This window comes from Mustela nigripes, chromosome 13 (genome assembly GCF_022355385.1).
Source record: "Mustela nigripes isolate SB6536 chromosome 13, MUSNIG.SB6536, whole genome shotgun sequence".
NCBI classification, from domain to species: domain Eukaryota; kingdom Metazoa; phylum Chordata; class Mammalia; order Carnivora; family Mustelidae; genus Mustela; species Mustela nigripes.
In genome coordinates, this window is record NC_081569.1 from 23144666 (window position 1) to 23158583 (window position 13918).

The window sequence follows — 13918 nt, forward strand, 5'->3', positions numbered from 1 at the left end:
CAGGCATTTATCCAAGAGAAAAGATACCATATATATCCACAAAGACTTTCAAATAATTGTTTACTTTAGCTTTATCCGTTAACAGCTGAAAACAGTAAAAGAATGACATTACAAACAACTTACACATGCAATAACATGGATGAATCTCAAAAATATTACGCTGAATCAAAGAAACCTCATACAAATTCTAGTCCAAGGTAAACTAATCTAGGATGAAAGTGATGAGAACGATGTTTGATTTGGAGAAGTGATGTGGGGACAGGAACTGACCAGGAATGGGTACAGGTTCTATAACTTAGGTTCTATAGGACTTAAGTGCTACAAAGGTGTACACATTTGTCAAAGCTCATAGAATGGTATATGTGGCAGATTTTACTTTCCAAAGATTGCTACCACAATATAATCACACATGCCTTTCTTACAAGATCAACACTGGCATTCTCCATCAGGTGGTGAGGTCTATATCCTTTTTCCTTTATATGAGGGGCCTCTAGGATTCTTTCAGTCAAGAGAGTATGGTGCTCTATGACTTAATGCTAGGTCATAAAAATGCCATTCAATGCCATATTGAGTAAGTCAGCCACTTGGCAAGTAAGCCAAGCAACCACATACATATAAAGGCAGTATTTAAGTGTTCTAGACCTCAACTCTAGCTGAAGTCCTAATAGCCAGCATCAATCTCCAGACTTGTAAGCCATACTTCAGATAATTCCAGCCTCCAACTATCAAGTTACATCAATTATCAGGCCACTCTGACGTGCTTGAAGCCAAGACAAACTACGCTTTCTAGTCTCTGCACAAAGCACAGGTTCATAAGCAAACTAAATTCTGATATTTAAGGGTGATTTGTTACACAGAAATAAATAACTAGAACAATATACTAAAGTCAGTTAAATTCAATAAACTAAACTTAGTTAATAATAAGTTACTAAGTTTCAGTTGACAATATACATGCTGAAGTTAAGGATGAGGAATACTAATAACTGCAAGTTACTTTGAAAAGCATCAAAAAATAAAACAAGGGGCGCCTGGGTGGCTCAGTGGGTTGGGCCGCTGACTTCAGCTCAGGTCATGATCTCAGGTCCTGGGATCGAGTCCCACATCGGGCTCTCTGCTCGGCAGGGAGCCTGCTTCCTCCTCTCTCTCTGCCTGCCTCTCTGCCTACTTGTGATCTCTCTCTGTCAAATAAATAAATAAAATCTTTAAAAAAAAATAAAATAAAAAAAAATAAAACAAATAGATGGGCAGATATGACACAAAGCAAAATGTTAACTGAGGAATTACATTCTATAATTATTTCACACCTTTGTGAATTTGAGTATTTTTCCTAATAAAACAGTAAAAGAGAAATAGAGGTATTTTCATGCAAATAAAACCTTAAAGTTTTTTGGCCAAAAGATCTGCACTTCAAAAATTTCTAGGGGCGCCTGGTGGCTCAGTCATTAAGCATTTGCCTTCTGCTCAGAGGATGATCTCAGGGTCCTGGGATCGAGCCCCTCATCCCCCACATCCCCTGCATCCCCCCCTCCCCACATTGGGCTCCCTGCTCTGAGGGAAGCCTGCTTCTCCCTCTCTCACTGCCCCTGCTTATGTTCCCTCTCTCACTGTGTCTCTGTGGAATAAATGAGTAAAATCTTCAATAAAAAAATACATAAAGAAATCTATACAAAATCTACACAAAGGAAAACGAAAATGGTAAATACGAGCATAAATATAAAAAATGTTGATGATTTGGCTTAAAAACTTCGTTTAATAACTTGGTTTGATAATTTCTTGGTTTTTAAATGTCTTTACAAAACAATTAGCCATTTAAAAGAAATAATTACAAATAAGACTGTGGAATTTATACCTTATGTAGAAGTAAAATATAAGACTACAAATTTATACTGTATGAGAATTCTCACAATATACTCTTGGAGGTTTATTTCTGAAAGTAGACTGATATAAACCAAGGGATATTCTAAGTACTAGTACAACCACTGGGGGCAGAGGAAGAATAAGGTATAAGCTAATAGCAAAGATCAAACAAACTTCTATAAAAATGCTCAATCCAAAAGAAAACAGGAAAGGGGAGACAGAAGATAGATGGAACAAATAGAAAATGTATAGTAACTTGGTAATCTGAAACCCAACCATATAGTGAATTATAACAAATGCAAATTGACTGAACACTCAGAAAGCAAGAAATTATAAAAATCAACCCAAAAGATGCAACTATACATTGTCTAAAAGAAAGACATTATATACATAATGACACATAGGTTTGAAAAGATGTAATATTCCAACATGAAGCATAATAAAGGAGTGGTGGTTATACTAATACCAGACAAAGTAGACTTTAGGACCAGGAACATTACCAGAGAACCAGAGAAATAACAATACAGAATCAATCCATCAGAGAGATCTAAGAGATCTAAACGTGACTGAACCTATTATCTACAGCTTTAAAATATATGAGGCGAAAATGGACAAAACCTGAAAGAAAAGATAGCAAGCTCACAATTACAGTTGAAGATTTCAATACTCCTCTCTTGGTAATTAATAAAATAATTAACCAAAAAAATCAGTAATGACACAGAAGAAATACATACATCTAATAAAAAGTTTGTATCCTGAAAAGAATGAGCAAAATATATGGATACTCAAAAAAGATATATACATGGCTAATAGCACATGAAAACTTCTCAGTATCATTCTTCATCAGGGAAATGTAACCATGATTTTTCACAACCTTTAGTATGAAAATTATTTTTTAAAAATAACAAAATAACAAGTGTTAGCAAAGATGTGGAACAACTGGAACCTTGTGATTGCTGGTAGGAATGTAAAATGGGTACAGCCATGCTACAGTTGTACCATGGGTACAACATGGTTATGTTGATTCACCCCTCCAAAATTACCAAATGACCTAGCAATACTATTTCTAGGTATATTTCCAAGAATTAAACATGCAAGAACTGAAAGCAAGGACTTGAAGAGATTATCTGTACACCCATGTTCACAGCAGCCTATTCATAATAGCTAAAAAGCAGCAGCAACCCAAGTGTTCAGTGAATGAATGGTTAAACAAATGTGATATTTTTACATACAATAAAATACTACTCAGCCTTAAAAAGGAGGGGCACCTGGACAACTCAGTCACTTGAGGATTAGACTCTTCATTTCCCTCAGGTCATGATCTCAGGGTTGTGAGATGGAGATCAAGCCCAGCTTTGGAGTCTGCTTCTCTCCTCTTCCTCTCCCCTTCCCCCTGCTCATCTGTGGGTGTGAGTGCTCTCTCCTCACAAAAATTAATGAAGGAAGGAAGGAAAAAAGAAAATTCAGATATATGCTGTAACATGAGTGAACCCTGAGGCTATCAGGTTAAGTGAAACAAACCAGAAGCAAAGGACAAATACTGTATGATTACACTTACATAAGTACCTGGCAGAGTCAAATTTTTAGAGACAGAAAGTAGAACAGTAGTCACTAGAGGCTGGAGGGAGGAGGAAGAGAACAGGGGCGGGAGAGTGTTACTATTTAAAAGGTACAAAATTTGAGTTTAGGACTATGAAAAAGTTCCAGAGATAAGTAAGAATGATGGCCATACAACATGAATGTACTTTATGCCACTGAACTGTACACTTAAAAAAAGTTAAAATGATGGGTTTTATATGTATTTTACTATAGTTAAAGAAAAAGAAATTGCAATGGGATACTACCATACACCCATCAAAATGTCTACAATGTCTATCAAATGTTGACAAGGATTTGAAAGATCTGGAACTTCCACACATTGCTGGTGGGAATGCAAAATTGTTTAACTATTTGGAAAAGAATGCCTTATATACTTGAACATAAATCTTTCATGTGATCCAGTAATTACATCTCAAGGTGTTTACCCTGGAAAGATGAAAATATGTTCAAATACACGTGCAAAGAGTACCTTTATTCACAATAGCCTAATCCCAGAAAAAAATCTAAATGTTCACCAAAAAATGAAAAGCAAACTATGGTACAGCCATACTGTAATTTAAAAAGTAATAAACACAAAATGGAAGAAATCTCAAATTCAAGCTAAAGGAACAAAGCTAAAAGAAGAGTATTTAACTTTTTATATCAATCATAAGAGTATATAACTTATGATACCAATTCTAGAAGAGGCAAAACTAATAAGCAGATCATTGGTTGCCCAGGCCCAAAAGGGAGGAATGACTACAAAGGAACATTTTTTCAGAATAATTCAAATGTTCTACATCTTAATTGTGGTAATTGTTACAGTATATGCATCAAAACATATCAAACTGTACACTTAAAAAGGGGTATACTTTAGAGGATATAGGTTATACTTCAAAAACTTTATTAGTTTATGAAAACTTAATATATAAAAAGGTGACACTTTGGGGCACCTGTGTGACTCAGTTGGTTAAGCATCCAACTCTTGGTTTCAGTTTAGGTCATGATCTCAGGGTCATGGGACTGAGCCCCAAGTTGGGCCGTGCATTCATTCATCAGTCTGCTTGAGATTCTCTCTCCTTCTCTGACCCTCCCCTGCTCATGCACACATGTACTTCCTCTCTCTATAATAAATAATATTTGAATAAAATTAAAAGGTGGCATTTTAAAACAAGAAAGTATCCCTCAAGTGGTCTAGAGAATTGGCTATCCAGGTGGGAAAAAAATAAAAGGTAGCTATTTGTATGCTGTATCTAAAAACATGCCAAATGCAATCTGGATCTAAACCTAAATCACACTATATGCAAAAATTAACTCAAAAACAGATGACAGACCTCAAAGTAGAATTAAAACTATAAAATTATTAGAAGAAAACGGGCATAAACCTTCATGACCTTAGATTATGCAATGGTTTCTTAAACACCACCACCAAAGGCAACAAAAGAAAAATACATAAATTGGACTTCACCAAAAATTAAAACCTGGCTGCTTCAAGGAAACAATCATGAAAGTGAAAAGACAACCCAATAGAATGGGGAGAACTATGTGGAAATCATCTCTCTGATAAGACTTATAACCAGAATGTATAAAGAATACATAAAACCGAATAAGAAAAAGACGACCCAATTAAAATACAGCAAAGGATTTGAGTAGACCTTCTCCAAGACGGCCAATCAGCACATAAGATGTAATCATCATTAACCATTAAGCAAATGCAAATCAAAACCACAAAGATATCTTAACACCCATATAAATTACTAAAATAAAGAGATAATCAACTTTGGCACAGAAGTAGAGCTATCAAAAACACATACATTGCTGAAAACTATAAAAGGGTGAAGCCACTTTGGAGGATCCTGGCAGTTCCTCAAAACGTTAAACACAGATAACTTACGATCCAGCAGTTTTACTCCCAGATATACCTGAGAGATGACTATATATGTCCATACAAAAGCTTTTATGTGAATGTTCACAGAAACATAATTCAAAATAAAAAAATGGAACAATCCAAATAGTTATCAACTGATGACTGAATAAACAGTGCACATATTAATAGTGTAATATTATTCAGCCATAAAAAAATGCTGTTATGTGCTACAAGTAAACCCTGAAATACAATACCATATAAAAGAAGTCATACACAAAAGAGCACATATTTTATGATTCCATGTATATGAAATATCTAGCAAATCCATATAGAAAGCAAGCAGATTAGTGGCTGTCAAAGGCTGGAGGACAAAAAAATAGAGAATGACTACTAACAGGTACATGAAACAGGGATGAAAATGTTCTAAAATTAGCGGCAGTGAATACAAAAACCCAAATATACCAAATACAAATATACTAAAAATGAATCGCATGCTTTAAAAGGGTGAATTTTATGGTATGTGTATTACATCTCAATAAAGTGGGAACTATAAAAACTATATGCTTGTTTTTTGTTTTGTTTTTTTTAACTTCGCAAAAAAGGAAAAAAGCTGCATGTATCTGTAGTTACACAGATATACTTACTTTGTATTTGCCAGGCAATTTTCTGTTTTTCTACACCTACATTTAACAACTGTTATGTTTTAGAATTAAGAAAAAGCAAACTTTCATTTATTTTTGTACTTAAAAATACACAACTATATGTTTATTTCCTCACTCAAAAATAATTCTACATACCAATCAATATTTAAGAGGGGGACCAACCAGGAAATATAAGAGATTCTCTGGAAATATTAAAATATTAGAATTCTTGGTTTTATGATTTATGGGAATACTCTAGTAGTTAAAACTGAGACTGTGCTACAAATCTGGGTTATACACAATCAGTTACATATAGGAAAGTAACTCTAGGATCATTATCACTGAAAAGAAATGAACTCTCTGAAATGACAGTTGGCCTGCCCCTCCCTCTGGGTTCTGTGAACAGTTCAGAAATTAAATAAATTATGCTTATTTACCTACCTGAATAACTACGGAAAGTACACTCATGACTGGCCAATATTAAAATGCTATTTTCTCCCAATAAGGCAGCTTTACTTAAGTGTTTTATTACATGGCTTAGTGGCACTGAGAGTATCTTACCTAAGTGCAGATCAAGTATCATCTTCAGAGATCCTTTAGAAATTCTAAATTACCAGATTTATTTCAATTTCCTGGCTTTAATGATAAACCACTCATTCTGGTCAACAACTCTATGATCTGAAAACAGAAGCAAATGTGCCACACAGTCCCAAGGACTGACTATTGTGAAATTTTCCCCTGGGTTCTTTTTGCACTATAGTTCAACTGAGTTCTATCTTATACAGTGCTTAACCTAAAATTAAACCTAGAATTATGCTAGCTTTCAGCCTGTGTTATACACACACAAAAGATGTATAGTAGAAGACACTAAAATAACTAAAGGTAGGTGGGTTTTCCTTGAAATAATCATAAACACATATTTTCAGGTTTACTATATTTTATCTGTGTATCAAATGTAGTATATAAACTCATAAAATTTGATTTAAGGATAACAAAAGACTGGCTTCTAATTTAACTTCAAAATCCTTTTAAGAAAATTTAGCACATATAATTTTAAGTCAACTAGACTGCCTCTTGTTAAAAGAAAACTGTTGCTCTGAACACTAGCCATATTTGAAGGACTTAATAAAAATTGAGGGCATTTAATTTTCTATGAATGTCTAGTAAAATATTTAATATAGCCTAATGATATTCTTTTGACCAGTTACCAACTGGAATAGTATTTCTGAATCAATCAGTACATGAACATTCATTCATTTACCTAGCACTCACAAATGCTTGAAATTGCACATTAAAAAAGAGAGAGGGTGCCTAGGTGGCTCAGTAAGGTGGAACATGAGACTCTTGATTTTGAGGTTGTGTGAGCCTCAATTGTTGGTTGCACAGATTACTTTTAAAAAATCTTTAATAAAAGAGACAGACAAATATTTACTTTTCATTAGAAAAGATTCGTAAAATACCTTTTACATATACTTCACTCAGGAAGTGAAATTATTTAATTGCAGTTGAAATTCCTTACTTACTCAGGAAAAGCAAGATTCATTAACACCATAATACAAAGAAGCACTAAAATCAATGAGTACAAAGAGATTCTCAGGGAGGCTTCCCTAAGTAATATTTCGGCTTATTTACCAATATTCCCTGAGGCCCGTGAATGGGTGAAATTTGTTGTCTAACTGTGCTCCAAACAAACTGAAACACACTGGCAAAGGGTCTGGCACAAAAGGTTAGACATCTCAAAAAACTGAAAAGGCCAGTACTGTTAGATGGTTCTGTTTAGCGAGGAGTATGGAGAAAGGTAAGGCTGAGGAAGTACAGAATCTAGATCATGTCAGACTTTGTAAACTAATAAAGGCTTCTGAGTTTTACTCTGAAAGCCAGAGAAGAATTTTAAATAGAAAATTACAAGGTCATAATTCTATTTTTATTTTTTTTTAAAGATTTCATTTATTTGAGAAAGAGAGATCACAAATAGGCAGAGAGGCAGGCACAGAGAGAGGGGGAAGCAGGCTCCCTGCTGAGCAGAGAGAGCCTGATGTGGGACTCAATCCCAAGACCCTGAGATCATGACCTGAGCTGAAGGCTGAGGCTTAACCCACTGAGCCACCCAGGTGCCCCAGAATTCTATTTTTAAAAGATCACTTGAAAAGACAGAATTGTTATTTGTTCACAGTAATCCAAAAGAATTATAAACTATTAGAAATGATGGAGTTCACCCAAATTGATGGATACAAAATCAATACCAGCAATAATCAAATGGAATAAAAAAGATGCTATTTACAATGCAAAAATTAACCAAATAACTAATAAATTCAATAACATATGCGTAAAAGACATTTATGAAGAAAACCACAAAATACTGAAGATTCAAATAAATAACAAGGTAATTCTCAATTTATATATTCAATGCAATTCCAAATAATATCCCCAAAGGAATGTGATAAACTGGTTTTAAATTATTATGAAAGAATAAAAGTCTAAGAACAAGATAGTTCTGAACATTAATAAAGGGGAGGCCTGTATTCCCAGATTTCAAAACTTAACTATTTAAAATAAAACAATGTAGTACTGGTGTAAAAAAAAAAAAAAGACAAAAAAATTAAAAATATAAGAAAGAAATTAAAATCAAACCCAAGCACATAGCAGATGATACAGAGGACATGCAAAAAATAAAATAAAATAATGGGGGAAGAATTCAATACTTAATGTTGGGACAACTTGCTTATCATTAAAAAAAAAAAAAATCTGATTCCCAACTCCCTCCCACATGGACCTAAATGCAAAAAACAAAACAAAAAACCATAAACCTATTAGCAGACAATATAAAAGAGAATTTCTTGAACAAAAAATACAAATCATAAAGAAAAAGGTTCATGATTTCAACAACTGAAACTTGAGATTCTATATCCCAAAAGAGAATACCATAATAGGCAACCAGCAGTATTTTTTTCTTATTCTGATAACTTTCATGGCTGCACTATAAAATAAAAAGGTTGGAGGAGATGATGGTCTAGGTCCTTTACAACATAAATACTATATACTAATGTCTCATTCTTTATAAACAATAATTTACGAAACATTTAAAAGACGCCAGAAATAATAAAATTCATGTCCATTTACCCACCATTTACACCATTTAATGTAAATTAAAATGAGGTATATAAAAAAAGGTATCATTTCACATCCATTTCAACTTTGCAAAAATTTTAAAATAGGACAATTCCAAATGAGGGCGAGGATACTGGAAAGCAAAGTGCAAATATGAAGTATATATTGGCATGATGATTTTAAAGTTTTTTTTATTTCCCCCAATTTATTTATTCGTCAGAGAGAGACAGCACAGGCAGGCAGAGTGGTAGGCAAAGGGAGAGAAAGAAGCAGATGTGGGACTCAATCCCAAAACCCTGGGATCATGACCTGAGCCCATGGCACTGGGTTAACCGACTGAGCCACCCAGGCATCCTGGCATAATGACTTTAAAGAAGAATTCAGAAATATTTACTAAGGTCAAAGTTATTCACAACCTATTCTCAGGCAATTCATTTTCATGAATCTTCTTAAACACCAATACCAAAAAATGCGTAAAAGCAATCATTTCAGCATTATTTATGACAACAAAAAAGAAATAACTAAAAATATCCATCAATAGTGAAATATATACATTTTATAAATGGAGTACCATATAGCAAATTGAATACACTTATTTCAAAAAAATGCTTTTTTTTAAAAAGGACTCTGATGAAAGATTATATACAATACAGTACCATTTTGTAAAAATTTGAAACACAAAACACTTGTCACTTATGGATACTTCTACAAGCATACAGTAAAATTATAAACAAGAATATGATGTATACTCAAGAACCTCAGGATAGTTATTGCCTTACAGAGGGTTAACAGCATTTACTTCCCAAAGAATCAAAAGTGGCAGAATTTACAGTCCTGGATGGTGTATATTTGCTGTATTATTTATGGTATGTTTTAACTATCTTATAATTAAGATACATACATATATTCAAAAAGAAAAAAAATGAATATATAATACCTAAATTGAAAATTACCTTGGAGATCATCTAATCCAATCCACGTATTTTTTTTTAAAGATTTTATTTATTTATTTGCCAGAGACAGAGGGAGAGAGAGCGAGCGAGCACAGGCAGACAAAGAGGCAGGCAGAGGGAGAAGCAGGCTCCCTGCCGAGCAAGAAGCCCGATGTGGGACTAGATCCGGATCATGACCGGAGCCGAAGGCAGCTGCTTAACCAACTGAGCCACCCAGGCATCCCTAATCTACGTACTTTTTAAAGAAAAGATATCAGAGTAAGAATATAAAATAAGTATTACTGTAGTCTTGACAGTTTTAAACATATGCTACTTGTCTAAAACAGCACCTACGGGAATTAAACTTGATCACTTAAGAGAACCTTGTAGACCATAGTGATCAGCCTCAATTTCTCAAAATCTGATGTCAGCTAGAAATACGGAGAACACGAACACACCCTTCCTAGAAAAGCCTCATCAAATTCAGCACACAGAGAGGCAATGAAGTGGGGCTGTAGTACAGATGTCTTTAGGCCACTGTCCAGGCTGATCCCTAGTCCTGTATCCACTTAAAATCAGTTAAAAGTTCTGAAGCTTAGAGGATTTTGTTCCTGGTGATTCTTACTCATCAGCTCACAACAGACAGTCCTGAATGGAAAGCAGTTACATTCATCAAGCACTTACAAATACATAAAACTGCATGTGAAAAAAAAAAAAAAAATGAGACACACAGCAAGTGTTCTCACAGAATCTTCAATTCAGGAGGAAAGCAAGGATTTTATTTCAGTTGAGGTAGCTTACCTATTTTCCAGCTGAGATCCAACTATTTTTAAGTTCATCCCTCTTTGCCTTTCATTTAGCCCAAAAGATAAGAGAGGAATTTTAGAGGGAATAAACTAACTCCCTAATGAGTTACTGACACCAAAAAACTTTACTTTTTCATTTTGAAAATAATTAGAAATAAAGTTCACTGGGCAATAATTAATGAAGTATACAATAATATGAAATGCAGGAATCTAGTTTTATGTGTTTAAAAGTCTAAAGTTAGCTTGGTTTTTCTAATACATTCTCCTAAAGTGTTCTCATTTCAACACTATATATAGACAACTTTTAAGCACTTCTATTCTGTCAAGCACAGTGTATCACTACCTTAGCTACCAAACTTTATCCATTTAATTTTCTATTTTGCCTCTCTATTCTTAAAACATTTTAATGTGTCCTAGTCCATTTCTGGCTGCTAAAAGAAAATACCACAGACTGGGCGGCTTATAAACAGAAACTTCTTTTTCAAATTCTTGGAATCTAGGAAGCCCAGTATTAAGGTGCTGGCAGATTCAGTGTCTGGCAAGAACCAGCCTCCTAGTTCACAGATAGCTGTCTTCTGGCTAAGTCCTCATATAGCAGAAGGGTCAAGGGAACTCTGCAATCTTTAATAAGGCACTAATATCATTCGTGAGGACTCTACCCTCATGATCTAATCACCTCAGGAAGGCCACAATTCCTAATACCATTACAATGGGTGTTACAATTCAATCATATGAATTCTGAAAGGACATAATCATTCCATATATAGCAATATGTCACAGACATAGCAAAATGTGTAAGAAATTGAGTATGAATGAAATAGCTGAAGTAATTAGAGAAACTTTTCATTCCATAGAAGCTCTAAATATAGAATATCTTAAACAGCATAGTTTTAATCACTAACATGCAATACGATACATTGTCAGCCCACTTCAGAAAACTAGAAAAGAAAAATTTTACCCAATTACTTTTTGTGTGAAATGGGATTTATCGATCAGTATACGTGTCATATACAATAGATGCTCAAAAAACATGTATTTTTCCCCCAAACAAAAACTTCATATTTAACAAAGGTAAATACTTAACATTCTTATGTATGGTACACTATGAGGTTATCAGTATTGGCACATACACACACACAGCAGCACAATAAATAGAATTCTTAAGAAAAAATACTAAACTAATTAATAAGCTGGAAATACCTGTATTTCTCCCTATGACCCATAAGCTTTATACAGAAAACATTGCTGGCATTTCATCTTTTCCCTTCCCAAGAGGATTATGCTTTACATCTGATAAGAGAAAGGAAGTATTTGTTGGCAGTATGAAGAAATTCCCACAGTGGTAGCTGCAGTGCTAGAAATGATCATCTCAGAAGAAAATAACACCAGTTTTAAAGATGGAGCTAAAGACGGTAAGGAAGTGACAAAATGTGACATTTGTCTATACTGAATTCTAGATACATGATTCTTACATTATTTTCTGTACTGAGTATATAATTTAGAGAGAAAATTCAGAATTTATTCTGCATTACGAAAAATATGAAAGTAAACAGATTAGGATAGTGGCTACAGCCACAAAAAGCAATTCTAAGACTACCTTCTCACATCCAAGAATAGAAATCTATTATAATAGAAGCTTGAAATGGATAAGGTATCACTTTTGATACAATGAGAAAAATGTAATCACATTAAGAACAAAAAATTACAAGCCTGCACACCACAAAGAGACAGGTTAAAAAAATTTTTCACGTTAGTCAAGGATCTACGCTTGACTAACCTCAACTAACCCCGAAGGGTACAGAAGGTCAATTTCTATAACACACTTAACTGTTTAAGAGTCACCACATTAAGCTCTATATTGGCCAGCCAAGAGTTTCATTTAAGGAATATTTTATCCTACTTAATCAAGTGTTCAGGGCTCAAATGCAATTTCCATGCTTTTTATTTGTGGCATAGATGTTAACTTAATAAAGTCTTACATAGGATTCTTTTCTATGATCCACATGGGCTATCTTAATAGATTCCAGAAGACTTCCTAGGATGGAACTTTTGGAATAATCTTATCCAATAAGAATCTATGTCTCTAAAACCTCTTTTACTTTCAGGTCAACCTTAGGATTCACCTTAATTCAAATTAACACAAGAGGTCAAAAGTAAAGCAAATTAGGGTGTCTAGGTGGCTCAGCAGGTTCAATGTCTGCCTTCACCTTAGGTCATGATCCTGGAGTCCTGGAATTGAGTCCTGTGCCAGGATCTCTCCTCAGTAAGGAGTCTGCTTCTCCCTCTGCATGACTCTCCCCTCTCTACTGCTTTCTCTCTCGCACTCTCTCAAATAAATAAAATCTTTAAAAAAAAAAAAAAAAAGTAAAGCAAATTACAGAAGGCATTTTTTTGACTTAGGATTAGTAATACTGAATAGTGCATCAGTAATTATTAAGATCTTACTATTTATTTCAAAGGTAGTTAGCAAATTTAAAATAAACTCACATACTAAGTATTTCCCAAAATAATACTTCTAAAGTATGAAAGGGGTAAAAATGTTTATAGAGAAAAGCATGAAAATATACCAATGTTCCAATCACCAGCTTATTACTAACCAACTTGTTTTCTTGGGCAAGTCACTAAGTCACATATAAGATCACTTTATACAGTATTATTCTACTTTTTTGAGAATCATCACATCTGAAAAAACAATCCTTTGAAAGAGACAAAGCAAGTATCACCTTCATTTAACAGAGGTTAACAGAACAAAGGCTTTGAAAGGTTAATGACCTGCTCATGACCAGCTAGGAAGCTACATTGGAAGGATGAACCCATGCATCTTCTGACACCAAAGTTAGTGCTTCTTCCTCCACATCAGTGGTTCTTGGTGGCTTTTGTTCACTGAACCTGTTGAGACTCTGAAACTTAGAATTTATATATAATTTTAGGGAATTCACAGTCACGAAGCTTAGCATCAAACAGAAACAACTGTCAACCAAATCTTATTTGCAAACAGCAATATTCAAAAAAAAGGTATTAGCTTTATTTCATTCTCAGATTGGCCTTAAACTTACAAAGTTCATTTTGACTCATTATCCATAATGGTGTTACTTCATTTTGACTCATTATCCATAATGGTGTTACTTA

At 34.1% G+C, this 13918-nt stretch overlaps 1 protein-coding gene across 6 annotated transcripts in view; it reads right to left on the reverse strand.

The window, feature by feature from the left end:
• UBE3A (ubiquitin protein ligase E3A) overlaps positions 1-13918 on the reverse strand; it is a 91418-nt gene that overhangs the window by 73599 nt on the left and 3901 nt on the right. The window contains exon 1 of one of the 6 annotated variants that reach the window (XM_059371726.1): positions 13562-13679. The exons of the other annotated variants lie outside the window; for them this stretch is intronic. The gene's annotated coding sequence lies outside the window, so the exon portion shown is untranslated. Of the gene's footprint in view, positions 1-13561; positions 13680-13918 lie in introns of those variants that run through there. 6 annotated transcript variants of the gene reach the window in all.